Genomic DNA, 20122 nt, shown 5'->3' on the forward strand with positions numbered 1-20122 from the left:
ATAAATCAGTCACTAAATTCTACTCCTGAAACCATTATTACACTATATGTTAGATAACTTGGATTTAAATAAAATTAAAAAAGAACATAGGATTCAAGAAAGATTCAAAAAGATTCAAGAAAGATTCAAAATTTAGATTTTAGAAAGACTTAATGGACATTAGAGATTTAGGGTCATTTGTTGTTTTTAACAAAAATCCTTATGTAAGTTGATTTTACTTGTAACAACAACAACAACAAATAAAGTAAAATTTCTGGAGAGACAAGATAAAATAATTCTGTGAAAGCAGAGTCCCAGATTCCCCAAGTCTCTGTAGTAGATGTAGGAGTTGTGTAAAACCATAGAAATAAAGATTTACTTGCAGGGGAAACAAAACAAAACAAAAATAAGACAAAACAAACAAACAAACGAACCATAAAGCTTTAAATTAAAAAAAAATTGTCTGGGTCTCATTTTGATTGTCTTTAATTTGAATAAAGTGGACTGAGTCGTTGTTATTTTTATAAATCCCCCAAATGATCATCTTGTGCAGCCTAGTTTTAGAGCCATTAACCTAGTGTGAGCTTCTCAAAAGTAGACCCCATGCTTCATTTATTACTATATACCAGTGCTTTGCACATAGTAAACATTTAATGTTTAAAAAAATTTTTTTAATGTTTATTTATTTTTGAAAGAGACAGTGTGAGTGGGGGAGGGGCAGAGAGAGATGGAGACTCAGAATTTGAAACAGGCTCCAGGCTCTGAGCTGTCAGCACAGAGCCCAACATGGGGCTCAAACTCATGAACCACGAGATCATGACCTGATCCAAAGTTGGACACTTAACTGATTGAGCAACCCAGGCGCCCCTAAACTTTTAGTATTTTTAATTAAAAGAATAATCATCTCTGATGGTGACTCCCAAGGTAAAGGAGTAAATGTAGAACCATATGGCTTCTCCCTGTCCCCCTAATCCCTGCATGCCATCTGATCAAATGGATGATTATACTTTATTTAAAAGAAGAGGCTCATTTTTATTAGATTACACATGAAAAGATGCCATAAACAACCTGCCTTAATAATCTTTAGCTTCCGTTTCCAAGGCAGAATACTCCTTAGATCTAGGACTTCTCCCTTGGGATGTATGTGTTTAGCAGAAGATGCTGTAATCCCCTTTTGGACAGAGCTGTGGTTCTTTATTATACATGAGGATCATCTGTGAGGCTTGTTAGAAGTGTGGATTCCTCTACTCAGTGAGATTCTGCTCACTAGATCTCGGATGAGACACTGTGGTGAAGGGAACTATGTATTTAATAGGTTGATACTAATGTGGATAGTCTGTTGATAACAATTTTAAAAAGCAGGATAAATATTATAGCATTTTCAGCCAGTGCCTAGGGTTTGGTCTTCTCAAAGTCTTTTCACCTTTATATTGTCATAAACGGAGGCTTGTCCTGAGTGGTCAGTGTCTCATAGTCCTCTATTTAAAAAAATTTTTAATTGTCCTAAGCCTAACGTTTTAGAAGCAAGAGCTAATTTTACTACTATATCTTATTTTCATGAAATAAAGTTCAGTAACATTAGGAACTTTATGAAAAAACAGTAAAAAAGGAAAAAGATATTCACTGAAGAGGTCAAGATTTCATTTCTGCTTTTATGCAAAATAAACCCAAGGCTAAGTATATTCATTTATCTCATTATTCACACTTAGTCTTTCCCCTGTGATCCATAGTAATGAGCACTTACACAATGTTTATAACAGTAGGAAGGTAATCCCAATTTGTCAGTAGCTGATTATTTTATACCAAGCCTGCCTATATGTAGAAGATGGATATAGCATATCGGTAAAATTTAAGAAAATAGGTTAATATGGTATATTTCAAGTTATGTTCTCTATATTTCTATATTTGATATGTATCTCATGGGTTTGTATAAACAGAATTATGTAGAAGTTTTTTTAATTCTGAACTTAACTTCCTATAAGTTTGTAGATTTAAAAACAATCTTATTCCATAGCCAAAGTGCATCTTTTCTAGCAGCCACCAAATAATGGCATAGACTTCTTCATTTGAGACAAGATAACATGGATCTTCATACACATTTTTAGATTCAAACTTATTAATAAGAATAGGTACTTGTGTATAAGAATTTATCCTCAATAAAAATTTCCCAGGTGTTATTGTTATTATTTAATATGTAGGCTTTAAGATATTTTACTATGGTTAGAACTAGCTATTGCTCTTATTTGGAGTCACATTATTTCCCAGAGGAACCTATCTCCAAATCCATTATATGATCAGTGAAAATGTAGGATTCAATGCATACATTTATCCTTTCATCCATTCTTTGGGCAAATATTAACTGAGCACCTACTATGCTCCACATAGTCTTCTGTACTCTAAAGATACAGGAGCAAACAAAACAAAAAATAACTGCCCTCTTGGAGCTTACAATATAGCAGAAAATTGTATTTTGGATAGTAAAACATGATAAGGCTAAAAAATAGGTAGGAAAGGGGGTAGGAGTTACTTAGGGGAGGCAATTAAATTGAGATTGGGTGGCCTAGAAATGACTCATTGGGAAGGTAACATTGAATAGTGTTATGATTGAAATGAAAGAGTGAGCCCTGGAGTTATCTAGGAGAACATCTCAAACAGAGTGCAAAGGTCCTGAGATCTTATTGATAAACAGAGTGAATGGAAATGAGAAATAGGGTGCCTGGGTGGTTCAGTTGGTTAAGTGCCTGACTCTTGATTTCAGCTCAAGTCATGATCTCACAGTTTGTGGGACTGAGCCCCAGGTGGGTCTCTGTGATGACAGTATGGAGCCTGCTTGTGATTCTCTCCTTCTGTCTCTGCTTCTCCCCTGCTTGTGCTTGATTTCTCCCTCTCTCTGTCAAAATAAATACAGTGAAACAAAAAAAAAAAAAAAAAAAAGGGAAATGGGAAAGTAATAGGAGATTAGGTTAGAGTGCTGATAGTGAGTCTGGGGGGTGAAATTCATATCATATTAAGACCTTGATTTTTGCTCAACATGAGATTGGAAGCCACTGGATGGATTCAAGAAGAGGAGTGGTACAGTATGACTCAGGACCTTAACTGGATCCATCACTAGCTGCCATGTTGAGAAGTAGACTGAAGGAGGATAAGGGTGGAAGCAGGGGGGAAGTTAGGAAGATTTCACGATAATCCAGGTAAGAGATGGAGGCTTGGATCAGAGTGATGTCTTTGGAGATGGAGAGAAGTGGGGTTGGTTTTAGACATAAAATGATAGAGATGACAGGATTTCCTGATAGAGTTTTATTATATATCCAAGTATGTAATTCATAAATTAAGGAATAATTCTTTACATTGTAAAAAAGTAGAGGAGGTATATATGAAACAGAAGATTTGAAACTTTTTAATAGTATGAAAAGTATTGTATCAAGATTACTAAAATCTTTGATAATTAATATATACTACTTTTTGATATATATTTAAATAGCACTTGTATATATTTTTAAATATATATAGTACTGTCTTTAAATTCTTGATATATATATATATATATATACACATATATATATATATGTATATCTCAAGTTAAATGTGTTTAAGATAATAGAAAAGTCAGTATGAGTATTTGCTGAATTAAGTTTTATCTATTATAAACTATCTGGCTAAAAATTAATTTCTTACATTTTCTAACATTTGTATTTGAAATAAAATATATCCTGAAGCTTATTTGTTGGAAACAAGGTAGTTTATTGATTAATAGAAACTTGAAAATATAGTAAAAATATTTTCTTAGATAAGATTTGGTTGTATACTTTTTTTTTTCCAATATATGAAATTTATTGTCAAATTGGTTCCCATACAACACCCAGTGCTCATCCCAAAAGGTGCCCTCCTCAATACCCATCACCCACCCTCCCCTCCCTCCCACCCCCCCATCAACCCTCAGTTTGTTCTCAGTTTTTAAGAGTCTCTTATGCTTTGGCTTTCTCCCAGTCTAACCTCTTTTTTTTTTTTTTTTCCTTCCCCTCCCCCATGGGTTTCTGTTAAGTTTCTCAGGATCCACATAAGAGTGAAAATATATGGTATCTGTCTTTCTCTGTATGGCTTATTTCACTTAGCATCACACTCTCCAGTTTCATCCACGTTGCTACAAAGGGCCATATTTCGTTCTTTCTCATTGCCCTGTAGTACTCCATTGTGTATATAAACTACAATTTCTTTATCCATTCATCAGTTGATGGACATTTAGGCTCTTTCCATAATTTGGCTATTGTTGAGAATGCTGCTATAAACATTGGGGTACAAGTGCCCCTGTGCATCAGTACTCCTGTATCCCTTGGGTAAATTCCTAGCAGTGCTATTGCTGGGTCATAGGGTAGGTCTATTTTTAATTTTCTGAGGAAACTCCACACTGTTTTCCAGAGTGGCTGCACCAATTTGCATTCCCACCAACAGTGCAAGAGGGTTCCCGTTTCTCCACATCCTCGCCAGCATCTATAGTCTCCTGATTTGTTCATTTTGGCCACTCTGACTGGCGTGAGGTGATATCTGAGTGTGGTTTTGATTTGTATTTCTCTGATAAGGAGCGACGCTGAGCATCTTTTCATGTGCCTGTTGGCCATCGGGATGTCTTCTTTAGAGAAGTGTCTATTCATGTTTTCTGCCCATTTCTTCACTGGGTTATTTGTTTTTTCGGGTGTGGAGTTTGGTGAGCTCTTTATAGATTTTGGATACTAGCCCTTTGTCCCATATGTCATTTGCAAATATCTTTTCCCATTCCGTTGGTTGCCTTTTTGTTTTGCTGATTGTTTCCTTTGCTGTGCAGAAGCTTTTTATCTTCATAAGATCCCAGTAATTCATTTTTGCTTTTAATTCCCTTGCCTTTGGGGATGTGTCGAGTATGAGATTGCTGTGGCTGAGGTCAGAGAGGTCTTTTCCTGCTTTCTCCTCTAGGGTTTTGATGGTTTCCTGTCTCACATTCAGGTCCTTTATCCATTTTGAGCTTATTTTTGTGAATGGTGTGAGAAAGTGGTCTAGTTTCAACCTTCTGCATGTTGCTGTCCAGTTCTCCCAGCACCATTTGTTAAAGAGACTATCTTTTTTCCATTGGATGTTCTTTCCTGCTTTGTCAAAGATTAGTTGGCCATACATTTGTGGGTCTAGTTCTGGGGTTTCTATTCTATTCCATTGGTCTATGTGTCTGTTTTTGTGCCAATACCATGCTGTCTTGATGATGACAGCTTTGTAGTAGAGGCTAAAGTCTGGGATTGTGATGCCTCCTGCTTTGGTCTTCTTCAAAATTACTTTGGCTATTCGGGGCCTTTTGTGGTTCCATATGAATTATAGGATTGCTTGTTCTAGTTTCGAGAAGAATGCTGGTGCAATTTTGATTGGGATTGCATTGAATGTGTAGATAGCTTTGGGTAGTATTGACATTTTGGCAATATTTGTTCTTCCAATCCATGAGCAGGGAATGTCTTTCCATTTCTTTATATCTTCTTCAATTTCCTTCATAAGCTTTCTATAGTTTCCAGCATACAGATCTTTTACATCTTTGGTTAGATTTATTCCTAGGTATTTTATGCTTCTTGGTGCAATTGTGATTGGGATCAGTTACTTTATTTGTCTTTCTGTTGCTTCATTATTAGTGTATAAGAATGCAACTGATTTCTGTACATTGATTTTGTATCCTGTGACTTTGCTGAATTCATGTATCAGTTCTAGCAGACTTTTGGTGGAGTCTATCAGATTTTCCATGTATAATATCATGTCATCTGCAAAAAGTGAAAGCTTGACTTCATCTTTGCCAATTTTGATGCCTTTGATTTCCTTTTGTTGTCTGATTGCTGATGCTAGAACTTCCAACACTATGTTAAATCACAGTGGTGAGAGTGGACATCCCTGTCGTGTTCCTGATCTCAGGGAAAAAGCTCTCAGTTTTTCCCCATTGAGGATGATGTTAGTTGTGGGCTTTTCATAAGGTTGTATACTTTTAAATAGAAGAAATATAGAAACCTTTATTCATTGTAATTTTTAATTATGTGAAGTAGATAATTTTTTTCTGAGCTCTATCAGTAGAGGGCAGCAAAGTTTCAAGTAGTATGTTTTCAGGTTCCTAGGGAACTTTGCTAAGGAAAATTTTTTGTTGTTTCTCTTAAGTTTGTTCTGGCTTGCCTTTTAATGAAGTGCTTTAGTAATTTCGTGTAGGAATTTGCTTAAAAACCCTGTAACTTTGGTTCATATATTTAGCCAACTGTTCCCTTAGGTACTATAGATGCTCTTAATGAGAACGTGTATTTTTTCTTTTGTAATTTAGGGAGTACCGGGGCCTGGAAAATATGACATTAAAAGTCAATTTCAGAAGACTGAAAGTATGATACCAAGCGTAAATGATGCATCACCTGCTTTTCTTTCTCAGTCCCAGGTAATGTTCTACAGTCATTTTCATACATAGAGCATAATAGATACAAGTGAAGCCAGAAACAAATCTGATGGTGTTTCGGGAGATTATAAAAAGAAAAGTTAGAGATGCCTGGATGGCTGAGGCAGTTAAGTGTCCGACTCTTGATTTTGGCTCAGGTCATGATCTCATGGTTTGTGGGATCAAGCCCGCATTGGGATTCATGCTGACAGTGACAGCATGGAGCCTGCTTGATTTTCTCTCTCTCTTTCTCTCTCTGCTCCTCCCTCCCCCCCCCACCTCTCTGTGTCTTTCTCAAAAATTAAATAAAACTTTAAAAAATTATATTAAAGAGGACTTTTTGGGGGTGCTATAATGATTTCAGGAGTAGATTCCAGTGATTCATCTCCCACTCCCATCTCCCATCTCCCAGGTTCATTTTTCTGCATGTCGCTGTCCAGTTTTCCCAGCACCACTTGCTGAAGAGACTGTCTTTATTCCATTGGATATTCTTTTCTGATTTGTCAAAGATTAGTTGGCCATATGTTCGTGGGGCCATTTCTGGGTTCTCTACTCTGTTCCATTGATTTATGTGTCTGTTTTTCTGCCAGTACCATACCGTCTTGATGATTACAGATTTGTAATACAACTTGAAGTCGGAATTGTAATGCCTTGAGCTTTGGTTTTCTTTTTCAGGATTGCTTTGGCTATTTGGGGTGTTTTCTGGTTCCATACAAATTTTAGAATTGTTTGTTCTGGCTCTGTGAAAAATGCTGGTGTTATTTTGATAGGCATTGCATTTAATATGTAGATTACTTTAGGTAGTATCAACATTTTAACAATATTTGTTCTTCCAATCCATGAACATGGAATGTTTTTCCATTTTTTTGTGTCTTCTTCAATTTCTTTCATAAACTCTCTATAGTTTTTAGTGTATAGCTTTTTCACCTCTTTGGTTAAGTTTATTCCTGGGCATTTTATGTTACTTGCTGCAGTTGTAAAAGGGGTTGATTCCTTGATTTTTTTTCTGCTGCTTCATTATTGGTGTATAGAAATGCAATGGATTTCTGTGCATTGATTTTATATCCTGTGACTGCTGAATTCATGGATCAGTTCTAGCAGTTTTTTGGTAGAATCTTTTGGGTTTTCCACATAGAGTATCCTGTAGTCTGTGAAGAGTGAAAGTTCGACTTTCTCCTTGCTGATTTGGATGGCTTTTCTTTCTTTGTGTTGTCTGAATGCTGAGGCTAGGACTTCTAACACTATGCTGAATAACAGTGGTGAGAGTGGACATCCTTGTCATGTTCCTGACCTTAGGAGGAATGCTCTCAGTTTTTCCCCATTGAATATAAAATTAGTGGTGGGTATTTTTCTTGAGGATTTTATCAAGAAAGGATGCTGTATTTTGTCAGTTGCTTTCTCTGCATCTATTGAGAGGTTCATGTGGTTCTTATTCTTTCTTTTTAATGTGATGTATGATATTGATTGATTTGTGGATATTGTACCAGCCCTGCATCCCAGGAATAAAACCCACTTGATTGTGGTGAATACTTCTTTTACTGTATTGTTAGATTCAGTTTGCTAGTATCCTGGTGAGAATTTTTGCATCCATGTTCATCAGGGAAATTGGTCTATAGTTATTCTTTTTATTGTGATCTTTGTCTGCTTTTGGAATCAAGGTAATGCTGGACTCATAGCATGATTTTGGAAGTTTTCCTGCCATTTCTATTCTTTGGAACAGCTTCCAAAGAATAAGTATTAACTCTTCTTTAAATATTTTGTAGAATTCCCCTGGAAAGCCTTCTGGCCCTGGACTCTTGTTTGTTGAAAAATTTTTGATTATGATTATTAATTCAATTAATTTAATGGTTATAGATTTGTTCAAATTTTCTATGACTTCTTGTTTCAGTTTTGGTAGTTTATATGTTTCTAAGAATTTGTCCATTCTTCCAGATTGCCCAATTTATTGGCATATAACTTCTCATAAGATTCTCTTATTATTGTTTGTATTTCTGCTCTCTAATCTTTATTATTTCCTGTCTTCTTCTGGTTTTGGGCTTTATTTGCTATTCTTTTTCTAGCTCTTTATGGTGTAAGGTCAGATTGTGTATCTGAGAAATTTCTTCCTTCTTTAGGAAGGCCTGGATTGCTATATACTTCCCTCTTATTACCGTCTTTGCTGCATCCCAGTTGGGACTGTCATGTTTTCATTTTCATTGGCTTCCATGTACTTTTTAATTTACTCTTTAATTTCTTGGTTAACCCATTCATTTTTTAGAAGGATGTTCTTTAATTTCCAAGTGTTCATGGCACTTCCAAAGTTTTTTTTTGTGGTTGATTTTGAGTATCATAGTGCTGTGGTCTGAAGATATGCAAGGTATGATCTTGATCTTTTTGTACTTGTTGAGGGCTGATTTGTGTCCCAGTATGTGATCTATTCTAGAGAATGTTCCATGTGCACAGGAGAATAATGTGTATTCTGCTGCTTTAAGATGAAATGTTCTGAATATATCTGTTATGTCCATCCTGTCTAGTGAGTCATTCAAAGCCATTGTTTCCTTGTCGATTTTCTGTTTAGATGATCTGTCCATTGTTGTAAGTGGGGTGTTGAAGTCCCCTACTATTATGGTATTATTATCAATGAACTTCTGTATGTTTGTGATCAATTGATTTATATATTGGGTTCCTTCATGTTGGGGGCATAAATATTTACAATTGTTAGATCTTCTTGGTGGATAGACCCCTTTGGTTGTGATATAATGCTCTTCTTCATCTCTTGTTACAGTCTTTATTTTAAAATCTAGACTCACTTCATGCTGATGTAGTTTCATTTCAGGATGAGGGAAGCTGAGAACTTCCATGCTACTCTGTCATCTTGGCCTTTTGTCTCTAATTTTTTTTAATGCTTATTTATTTTTTTTGAGAGAGAGAGAGCGAGCAAGAAGGGAAGGGGAAGAGAGAGAGGGAGACACAGAATCTGAAGTAGGCTCCAGGCTCTGAGCTGCCAGCACAGAGCCTGAGGTGGGGCTTGAACCCCCAAACCATGAGAAATGACCTGAAGTTGGACGTTTAACTGATTGAGCCACCCAGATGCCCCAAGAGACTCACTTTAGACCTAAAGACACCTACAGATTGAAAATGAGAGAATGAACCATTTATCATGCTAATGGATGTGAAAAAAACCAGAGTAGCCATATATATATCAGACAAACTAGATTTTAACCCGAAAACAGAGCAAGAGATGAAGAAGGGCACTATATCATAAAAAAAGGGTCTATCCAACAAGAAGACCTAACAAATATAATTATTTATGCTTCCATGTGGAAGCAGCCAAATATATAAATCAATTAATAACAAACATAAATTCATCGATTACAATACAATAACAGTAGAGAACATTAACACCCCACTTACACCAATAGACAATTCATCCAAGCAGAAAATCAAGGAGGAAACAATGGCTTTGAATGACACACTGTACCCAATGGACTTGATAGATATATTCAGAATATTTCATCATAGAGCAGCAGAATACACATTTAGTTTGAGTGCACAAAGATACTCTGCAGAAAATATCACATATGGGGACAGATTCAGGCTTCAATATGCACAAAAAGATAGAGATCATAGTATGCATATTTTTCAACCACAAAGCTATGAAAAATGAAGTCAATCACAAGAAAAATAACTGTTAAAACAACAAATACATGGAGGTTAAACACTATCCTACTAAAGAATGAATGAGTTAATCATGAAATTAAAGAGAAATACAAAATATATGGAAGCAAATGAAATTGAAAACGTGACAGTCCAAAACCTTTGGGATGCATCAAAATGGTCATAAGAGGTAAGTATATAGCAATACAGGCTTATCTCAAGAATCACAACCTCACAACCTCAAATACACAACCTCACCTTATACCTAAAAAAGCTAGAAAAGGAGCAACAAATGAAGCCTAAAGCCAGCAGAAGAAGGGAAATAATAAAGATTATAGCAGAAATAAATGATATAGAAACAAACAAACAAAAAACCCCCACCAGTTAACAGATCAATGAAATTAGGAGATGGTTCTTTGAAGAATTAATAAAATTTATAAACACCTAGGCAGACTTATCACAAAGAAATGAGAAAAGGACCCAAATAAATAAAATCACAAATGAGAGAGGAGAGATCACAACTAACACCCACAGAAATACAAACAGTTATAAGAGAATATTATGAAAAATTATATGCCAACAAATTGAGCAATCTAGAAGAAATGGATAAATCTTAGAAACATATAACCTGCTGAAACTGAAACAGGGAGAAATAGAAAATTTGAACAGACCAATAACAAACAAAAAAATTGAATCAGTAATCAAAAATCTCCCAACAAACAAAAGTCCAGGGCTAGATGACTTCCCAGGTGAATTCTACCAAACATTAAAGAAGATTTAATACATATTCTCAAATTATTCCAAAAAATATAAATAGAAGGAAAACTTCCAAACTCATTCTATGAGGCCAGCATTACCTTGATTCCAAAACTAGATAAAAACCTCACTAAAATAAAGAATTATAGGCCAACATCCTTGAGAAAATGGATGTAAAATTCTGAACAAGATACTGGGAAATCAATCCAACGGTATATTAAAAAAGTCATTCACCATGATCAAGTGGGGTTTACTCTGGGGCTGCAATGGTGGTTCAGTATTAACAAATTAATCAACATGATACACTGCATTAATTAAAAAAAGGGTAAGAACCATATGATCCTCTCAATAAATGCAGAAATAACATTTGACAGAATACAGTATCCACTCATGATAAAAACCCTCAACAAAGTAGGGATAGAGGGAACATACCTCAACATCATAAAGACAATATACAAAAGACCCATTGCTGATATCATCTTCATTGGGGAAAAACTGAGAGTTCCACGGTTATTCACATAGTACTGGAAGTTCTAGCATCAGCAATCAGACAACACAAAGAAATAAAAGTTATCCAAATCAGCCAGAAAGAATTCAAACTTTCACTGTTTTCAGACATGATATTCTATATAGAAAACCTGACAGATTCCACCAAAAAATTGCTAGACCTGATACACAAAATCACTAATGCTGCAGGATAAAAAATCAACATACAGAAATCAGATGCATTTCTCTATACCAATGAGCAGCAGAAAGAGAAATCAATGAATCAGTCATATTTGCAGTTGCACCAAAATCATAAGATACTTTGGAATAAACCTAACCAAAGAGGTAAAAGATCTGTACTCTGAAAACTATAAAACACTTGTGAAACAAATTGACGAGGACACAAAAAAAATGAAAAAACATTCCATGCTCATGGATGAGAAGAACAAATATTGTGAAAATGTCTATACTAACCAAAGCAATCTATACATTTAATGCAATTCTTATCAAAATACCACCAACATTTTTCACAGAACTTGAACAAACAATCCTAAAATTTGTATGAAACCACAAAAAATCCTGAATACTCAAAGCAATCTTGAAAAAGAAAACCAAACTGGAGGTATCACAATTTTGGACTTCAAGCTGTATTATAAAGGTGTAATTAGCAAGACAGTATGGTACTGGCACAAGAACAGACACATATATCAGTGGAACAGAATAGGAAACCCAGAAATGGACCCACAACTATAAGGTCAACTAATCTTCAACAAAGCAGGGAAGAATGTCCAATGGAAAAAAGAGTCTCTTTAACAAGTGGTGTTGGGAAAACTGTACAGCAACATGCAGAAGAATGAAACTGGACCTCACTCTTACACCATACACAAAAATAAATTCAGCTGGGGGGTGGGAGAGGGAGATGGTGCTTGCCAGCGCCTTTGTTCCCTGCCTAGCTGAACTCTGTCTTACAGGGCTCAACACCTCTCCCTCCCAGTGTCCTCTCGCCCTCCTGCTCTCCAAGCAGAGCTGTTGACTTTTAACTTCCCAGATGTTAAGTTCCGCTGGCTGTCAGAACTCACTGAGTCCGGACCCTCCACTTTTGCAAGCCAGACTCAGGGACTCTGCCTTGCCAGGCAAGCTGCCCCTCCACCGCCTGGCTCCCTCTTGCCAGTCCGTGTAGCGTGCACCGCCTCTCCGACCTTCCTACGCTCTTCCGTGGGCCTCTTGTCTACACTTGGCTCTGGAGAGTCCATTCTGCTAGTCTTCTCACAGTTTTCTGGGTTATTTAGGCAGGTGTGGGTGGAATCTAAGTGATCAGCAGGACGGGGTGAGCCCAGCGCCCTCCTATGCTGCCATCTTCTCCCCCAAAGGGAAGCAGTACCCATCACTGCTTGCACTGCACAAACACCCAATGCTGTGCTTCTGTGGATCCATCCCTCCGACTGGTCTGCCTCCCTCCCGCTGCTGCAGGGCCCCTCCCACAGGGGACCACCAATGGCAAAATGAACTAGGCCTGCCCCTCCCACCCCTGTGCACCTTGCAGATCCACCCGGGCCGATATACCAGATCCCATTGAAGCAGCACCACAAGCCTGGCAGTGTGCAAGTAATCCAGACAGAGGCCACACCACTCCACAGTGAGTCCTACCCTTGGGAGAGGGGAAGATAAGGTACACCCAGTCTGACTGTGGCCTCAGCGGTGGGCTGGGGGCAGACATGGGGTCTGACTGCAGCCCCACCCACCAACACAAGTTACTCCAGACAGCACAGGGGGAGTGCCCTGCAGTTTGGCCACCCCAGGGACTATCCAAAATGACAAAATGGAAGAACTCTCCTCAAAAGAAACTCCAGGAAGTAGCCACAGCTAACGAATTGATCAAAAACGACTTAAGCAATATAATGGAACAAGAATCTAGAATAATAGTCATAAAATTAATCGCTGGGCTTGAAAAAAGTAGAGAGGACAGCAGAGAATCTATTGCTACAGAGATCAAGGGACTAAGAAATAGTCATGAGGAGCTAAAAAATGCTAAAAATGAGGTGCAAAATAAAATGGAGGCGACCACAGCTCAGATTGAAGAGGCAGAGGAGAGAATAGGTGAATTAGAAGATTAAAATATGGAAAAAGAAGAAGCTGATAAAAAGATAAAAAAATCCAGGAGTATGAGGGGAGAAATAGATAACTAAGTGATGCAATCAAATGGAACAATATCCGTATAATAAGAATTCCAGAAGAGAAAGAGAGAGAGAGAGGGGCTGAAGGTGTACTTGAACACATCATAGCTGAGAATTTCCCTGATCTGGGGAAGGAAAAAGGCATTGAAATCCAAGAGACACAAGAACTCCCTTCAGACGTAACTTGAATCGATCTTCTGCATGACATATCATAGTGAAACTGGAAAAATACAAGGATAAAGAGAAAATTCTGAAAGCAGCTAGGGATAAACATGCTCTAACCTATAAAGGGAGACCCATAAGAGTAGTGACAGACCTATCTACTGAAACTTGGCAGGCCAGAAAGGAATGGCAGGAAATCTTCAATGTGATGAACAGAAAAAATATGCAGCCGAGAATACTTTATCCAGCAAGTCTGTCATTCAGAATAGGAGAGATAAAGGTCTTCCCAAACAAACAAAAACTGAAGGAATTCATCACCACTAAACCAGCCCTACAAGATATCCTAAGGGGGATTCTGTGAATGAAATGTTGCATGGACCACAAAGCACCAGAGACATCACTACAAGCATGAAACCTACAGACCTCACAATGACTCTAAACCCATATCTTTCTATAATAACACTGAATGTAAATGGACTAAATGCTCCAACCAAAAGACATAGGGTATCAGAATGGATAAAAACACAAGACCCATCTATTTGCTGTCTACAGGAGACTCATTTTAGACCTGAGGACACCTTCAGATTGAAAGTGAGGGGATGGAGAACTACCTATCATGCTACTGGAGGTCAAAAGAAAGCTGGAGTAGCCATACTTATATCAGATAAACTAGACTTTAAATTAAATGCTGTAACAAGAGATGAAGAAGGGCATTATATAATAATCACAGGGTCTATCCATCAGGAAGAGCTAACAATTATAAATGTCTATGCGCCAAATACGGGAGCCCCCAAATATATAAAACAATTACTCACAAACATAAGCAACCTTATTGATAAGACTGTGGTAATTGCAGGGGACTTTAATACTCCACTTACAACAATGGATAGATCACCTAGACACAGGATCAATAAAGGAACAAGGGCCCTGAATAATACATTGGATCAGATGGACTTGACAGATATATTTAGAACTCTGCATCCCAAAGCAACAGAATATACTTTCTTCTTGAGTGCACATGGAACATTCTCCAAGATAGATCACATACTGGGTCACAAAACAGCCCTTCATAAGTATACAAGAATTGAGATCATACCATGCACACTTTCAGACCGCAGTGCTATGAAACTTGAAATCAACCATAGGAAAAAGTCTGAAAAACCTCCAAAAGCATGGAGGTTAAAGAACACCCTACTAAAGAATGAATGGGTCAACCAGGCAATTAGAGAAGAAATTAAAAAATATATGGAAACAAATGAAGATGAAAATACACCAATGCAAATGCTTTGGGATGCAGCGAAGTCAGTCCCGAGAGGAAAATACATTGCAGTCCAGGACTATCTCAAGAAACAAGAAAAATCCCAAATACAAAATCTAACAGCACACCTAAAGGAAATAGAAGCCGAACAGCAAAGACACCCCAAATCCAGCAGAAGAAGAGAAATAATAGGGACAGAGCAGAAATAAACAATATAGAATCTAAAAAAACTGTAGAGCAGATCAACGAAACCAAGAGTTGGTTTTTTGAAAAAATAAATGAAATTGATAAACCTCCAGCCAGGCTTCTCAAAAAGAAAAGGGAGATGACCCAAATAGATAAAATCATGAATGAAAATATACTTATTACAACCAATCCCTCAGAAATACAAGCAATTATCGAGGAATACTATGAAAGATTATATGCCAACAAACTGGACAACCTGGAAGAAATGGACAAATTCCTAAACACCCACACACTTCCAAAACTCAAACAGGAGGAAGTGGAAAGCTTGAACAGACCCATAACCAGCGAAGAAACTGAATCAGTTATCAAAAATCTCCCAACAAATAAGAGTCCAGGACCAGATGGCTTCCCAGGGGAGTTCTACCAGATGTTTAAAGCAGAGATAATACCTATCCTTCTCAAGCTATTCCAAAAAATAGAAAGGGAAGGAAATCTTCCAGAATCATTCTATGTAGCCAGTATTACTTTGATTCCTAAACCAGACAGAGACCCAGTAAAAAAAGAGAACTACAGGCCAATATCCCTGATGAATATGGATGCAAAAATTCTCAGTAAGATACTAGCAAATAGAATTCAACAGCTTATAAGAAGAATTATTTACCATGATCAAGTGGGATTCATTCCTGGGATGCAGGGCTGGTTCAACATTTGCAAATCAATCAACGTGATACATCACATTAATAAAAGAAAAGAACCATATGATCCTGTCAATCGATGCAGAAAAAGCATTTGACAAAATTCAGCATCCTTTCTTAATAAAAACCCTCGAGAAAGTCGGGTTAGAAGGAACATACTTAAACATCATAAAAGCCATTTATGAAAAGCCCACAGCTAATATCCTCCTCAATGGGGAAAAACTGAGAGCTTTTTCCCTGAGATCAGGAACACGACAGGGATGTCCACTCTCACCACTGTTGTTTAACATAGTGTTGGAAGTGCTAGCATCAGCAATCAGACAACAAAAGGAAATCAAAGGCATCAAAATTGGCAAAGATGAAGTCAAGGTCTCACTTTTTGCAGATGACATGATATTATACATGGACAACCTGATAGACTCCACCAAAAGTCTGCTAGAACTAATACATGAATTCAGCAAAGTCGCAGGATACAAAATTAATGTACAGAGTCAGTTGCATTCTTATACAGTAACAACGAAGCAACAGAAAAACAAAGAAACTGATCCCATTCACAACTGCACCAGGAAGCATAGAATACCTAGGAATAAACCTAACCAAAGATGTAAAAGATCTGTATGCTGAAAACTATAGAAAGCTTATGAAGGAAATTGAAGAAGATATAAAGAAATGGAAAAACATTCCATGCTCATGGGTTGGAAGAATAAATATTGTTAAAATGTCAATACTACCCAAAGCTATCTACGTATTCAATACAATCCCAAACAAAATTGCACCAGCATTCTTCTTGAAGCTAGAATAAGCAAACCTAAAATTTTTATGGAACCACAAAAGGCCCTGAATAACCAAAGTAATTTTGAAGAAGAAGACCAAAGCAGGAGGCATCACAATCCCAGACTTTAGCCTCTACTACAAAGCTGTCATCATCAAGACAGCATGGTATTGGCACAAAAACAGACACATAGACCAATGGAGTAGAATAGAAACTCCAGAACTAGACCCACAAATGTATGGCCAACTAATCTTTGGCAAAGCAGGAAAGAATACTGAATGGAAAAAAGACAGTCTCTTTAACAAATGGTGCTGGGAGAACTGGACAGCAACATGCAGAAGGTTGAAACTAGAACACTTTTTCACACCATTCACAAAAATAAACTCAAAATGGATAAGGGACCTGAATGTGAGACAGGAAACCATCAAAACCCTAGAGGAGTAAGCAGGAAAAAACCTCTCTGACCTCAGTCAGAGCAATTTCTTACTTGACACATCCCCAAAGGCAAGGAAATTAAAAGCAAAAATGAACAATTGGGTCCTCATAAAGATAAAAACTTTCTGCATTGTAAAGGAAACAATCAACATAACTAAAAGGCAGCCAACGGAATGGGAAAAGATATTTGTAAATGACATTTTGGACAAAGGGCTAGTATCCAAAATCTATAAAGAGCTCACCAAACTCCACACTCAAAAAAAACAAATAATCCAGTGAAGAATTGGGCAGAAAACATGAATAGACACTTCTCTAAAGAAGACATCCAGATGGCCAATAGGCACATGAAAAGATGCTCAACATCACTCCTCATTAGGGAAATACAAATCAAAACCACACTGAGATACCACTTCATGCCAGTCAGAGTGGCTAAAATGAACAAGTCAGGAGACTATAGACGCTGGTGAGGATGTGGAGAAATGGGAACCCTCTTGCACTGTTGGTGGGAATGCAAACTGGCGCAGCTGCTCTGGAAAACAGTGTGGAGGTTCCTCAAAAAATTAAAAATAGACCTACCCTATGACCCAGCAATAGCACTGCTATAAATTTACCCAAGGGATACAGGAGTACTGATGCATAGGGGCACTTGTACCCCAATGTTTATAGCAGCACTTTCAACAATAGCCAAGTTATGGAAAGAGTCTAAATGTCCATCAACTGATGGATAAAGAAATTGTAGTTTATATACACAATGGAATACTACGTGGCAATGAGAAAGAATGAAATATGGCCTTTTGTAGCAACGTGGATGGAACTGGAGAGTGTTATGCTAAGTGAAATAAGCCATACAGAGAAAGACAGATATCATATGCTTTCACTCCTATGTGGATCCTGAGAAATTTAACAGAAGACCATGGAGGAGGGGAAGGAAGAAAGAAAAAGGTTAGAGAGGCAGGGAGCCAAAATGTAAGAGACTGTTAAAAACTGAGAACAAACTGATGGTTGATGGGGGGTGGGAGGGAGGGGAGGGTGGGTGAAGGGTATTGAGGAGGGCACCTGTTGGGATGAGCACTGGGTGTTGTATGGAAACCAATTTGACAATAAATTTCATATTAAAGAAATAAATTCAAAACAGATAAAAGACCTATATATGAAATAAGAAACCACCAAAATCCTGTAGGAAAGCATAGGTTTCAAGCTCTGACCTGGAGATAAGGGAGATAAGGGAAACAAAATAAAAAATGAACTATTGGGACTTCATCAAGATAAAACTTTCTGCAGTGAAGGAAACAATCAAGAAAACTAAAAGGCAACCTAGAGAATGGGAGAAGATATTTGAGAGTGACATATCAGATAAAGGGTTAGTATCCAAAATCTATAAAAAAATTTCTCAAACTCAACACTCCAAAAATAAATAATTTATTTAAGAAATGGTCAGAAATGAATAGACATTTTTTTCCCTAAGAAGACATATGAATAGTTAACAGACACATGAAAAAATACTCAACATCACTCATCATCGAGGAAATACAACACAAAACTATGAGATATCACCTCACTCCTGTCTTAATGGCTAATACTAACAACACAGGAAACAATAGATGTTGAGGATGTGGAAAAAGGGAAGCCCTCTTACACTGTCGATGGCAATGCAAACTGGTATAGCCACTCCGGAAAATGATATGGAGGTTCCTCCAAATAGAACTACCCTATGATCCAGCAATTGCACTTCTAGGTATTTACCCAAATGATACAAAAGAACTGATTCAAAAGGCGCATACACCCTGATGTTTATAGCAGCATTATCATTAATAGCCACATTATGGAAAGATCCCAAATTTCCATTGACTGATGAATAAAGAATACACACACACACACACACACACACACACATACATACACACATACACACAATGGAATATTACTTAGCCATCACGAAAGTGAAATCTTGAGGCGCCTGAGTGGATCAGTTGGTTGGGCGTCCTACGCCGGCTCAGGTCATGATCTCGCAGTTCATGAGCTCCAGCCCCATGTCGGGCTCTGTGCAGACGGCTCAGAACCTGGAGCCCACTTAGGATTCTGTGACTCCCTCTCTCTGCCCCTCCTCTGCTTGCACTCTGTCTGTCTGTCTGTCTGTCTCTCTCTCTCTCTCTCTCAAAAATAAATGAAACATAAAAAAGTTAAAAAAAAGAAAATAAAATCTTGCCATTTGCAATGATGTGGATGGAGCTAGAGTGTATTATGCTAAGCAAAACAAGTCAGTCAGAGAAAGTCAAATGCCATATGATTTCACTCATGTGGAATGTAAGAAGCAAAAGAAATAAACATTGGGGAAGTGGGAAAAAAGAAGAGAGAGAGGAAGGCAAACCATAAGAGACTCTTAACTATAGAGAACAAACTGAGGGTTGGTAGAAGGGAGGTGGGTGGAGGATGCACTAGATGGGTAATGGATATTAAGGAGAGCACTTGCTGTGATGAGCACTGGGTGTTATAGGTGATGAATCAATACATTCTACTCCTGAAACCAATGTTACATGATATGTTAACTAATTAGATTAAATTAAAACTTGAAACAAACAAATAAATAAAGTAGACAAATGGCCAAAAAAACCCTGATATCTCAGATATATAATCCATTTTTATTTTTATAAATCAAAAATTTTGTGTTTTAAGTGTACCTTGTTAATTGCATTATTGCTTTTCCTATCAGTCATTAATGTACCTATTCATAGTTAACTAAACACTAACACTACCTCTAGCAGTCATTCCTGTTGGTTTTAACTCTTCCGTATCTTTCACCCCGGAATGATTATTGCTTTCTTCATCATCCCCTTAAACAAAACAGATATCATATTCTTTTCCATTTCTGAAAATATATTTAAAATATTATAATTGGTGCCAAGTGATATCAAATCAGGACTATATATTAGAGGAACAGAAATAGCATAAGAACTGAGAATCTAGTTGTAATAATGATATTAAAAAAAAAATCAAAGGTACACACACACACACCCACACACAAAGTATCCTGTTCTTACACAATCATTTTGTGTAGTACCTTAAGTGCTACCAAGTTGCTCAAAGGAGAAATCTGGTATTCATTCTTGATTCTTCCTTGCCCCTCACCACAACATTAATTTATTAGAAAGTTGTAATTTATTAAAATTT

The 20122-nt window shown here is 37.2% G+C and overlaps 1 protein-coding gene across 1 annotated transcript in view; it reads left to right on the forward strand.

Moving 5' to 3' along the window:
* STPG2 (sperm tail PG-rich repeat containing 2) overlaps positions 1–20122 on the forward strand; it is a 308430-nt gene that overhangs the window by 118766 nt on the left and 169542 nt on the right. The gene's annotated exons all lie outside the window — the stretch shown is intronic.

This window comes from Lynx canadensis, chromosome B1 (genome assembly GCF_007474595.2).
Source record: "Lynx canadensis isolate LIC74 chromosome B1, mLynCan4.pri.v2, whole genome shotgun sequence".
Lineage (NCBI taxonomy): Eukaryota > Metazoa > Chordata > Mammalia > Carnivora > Felidae > Lynx > Lynx canadensis.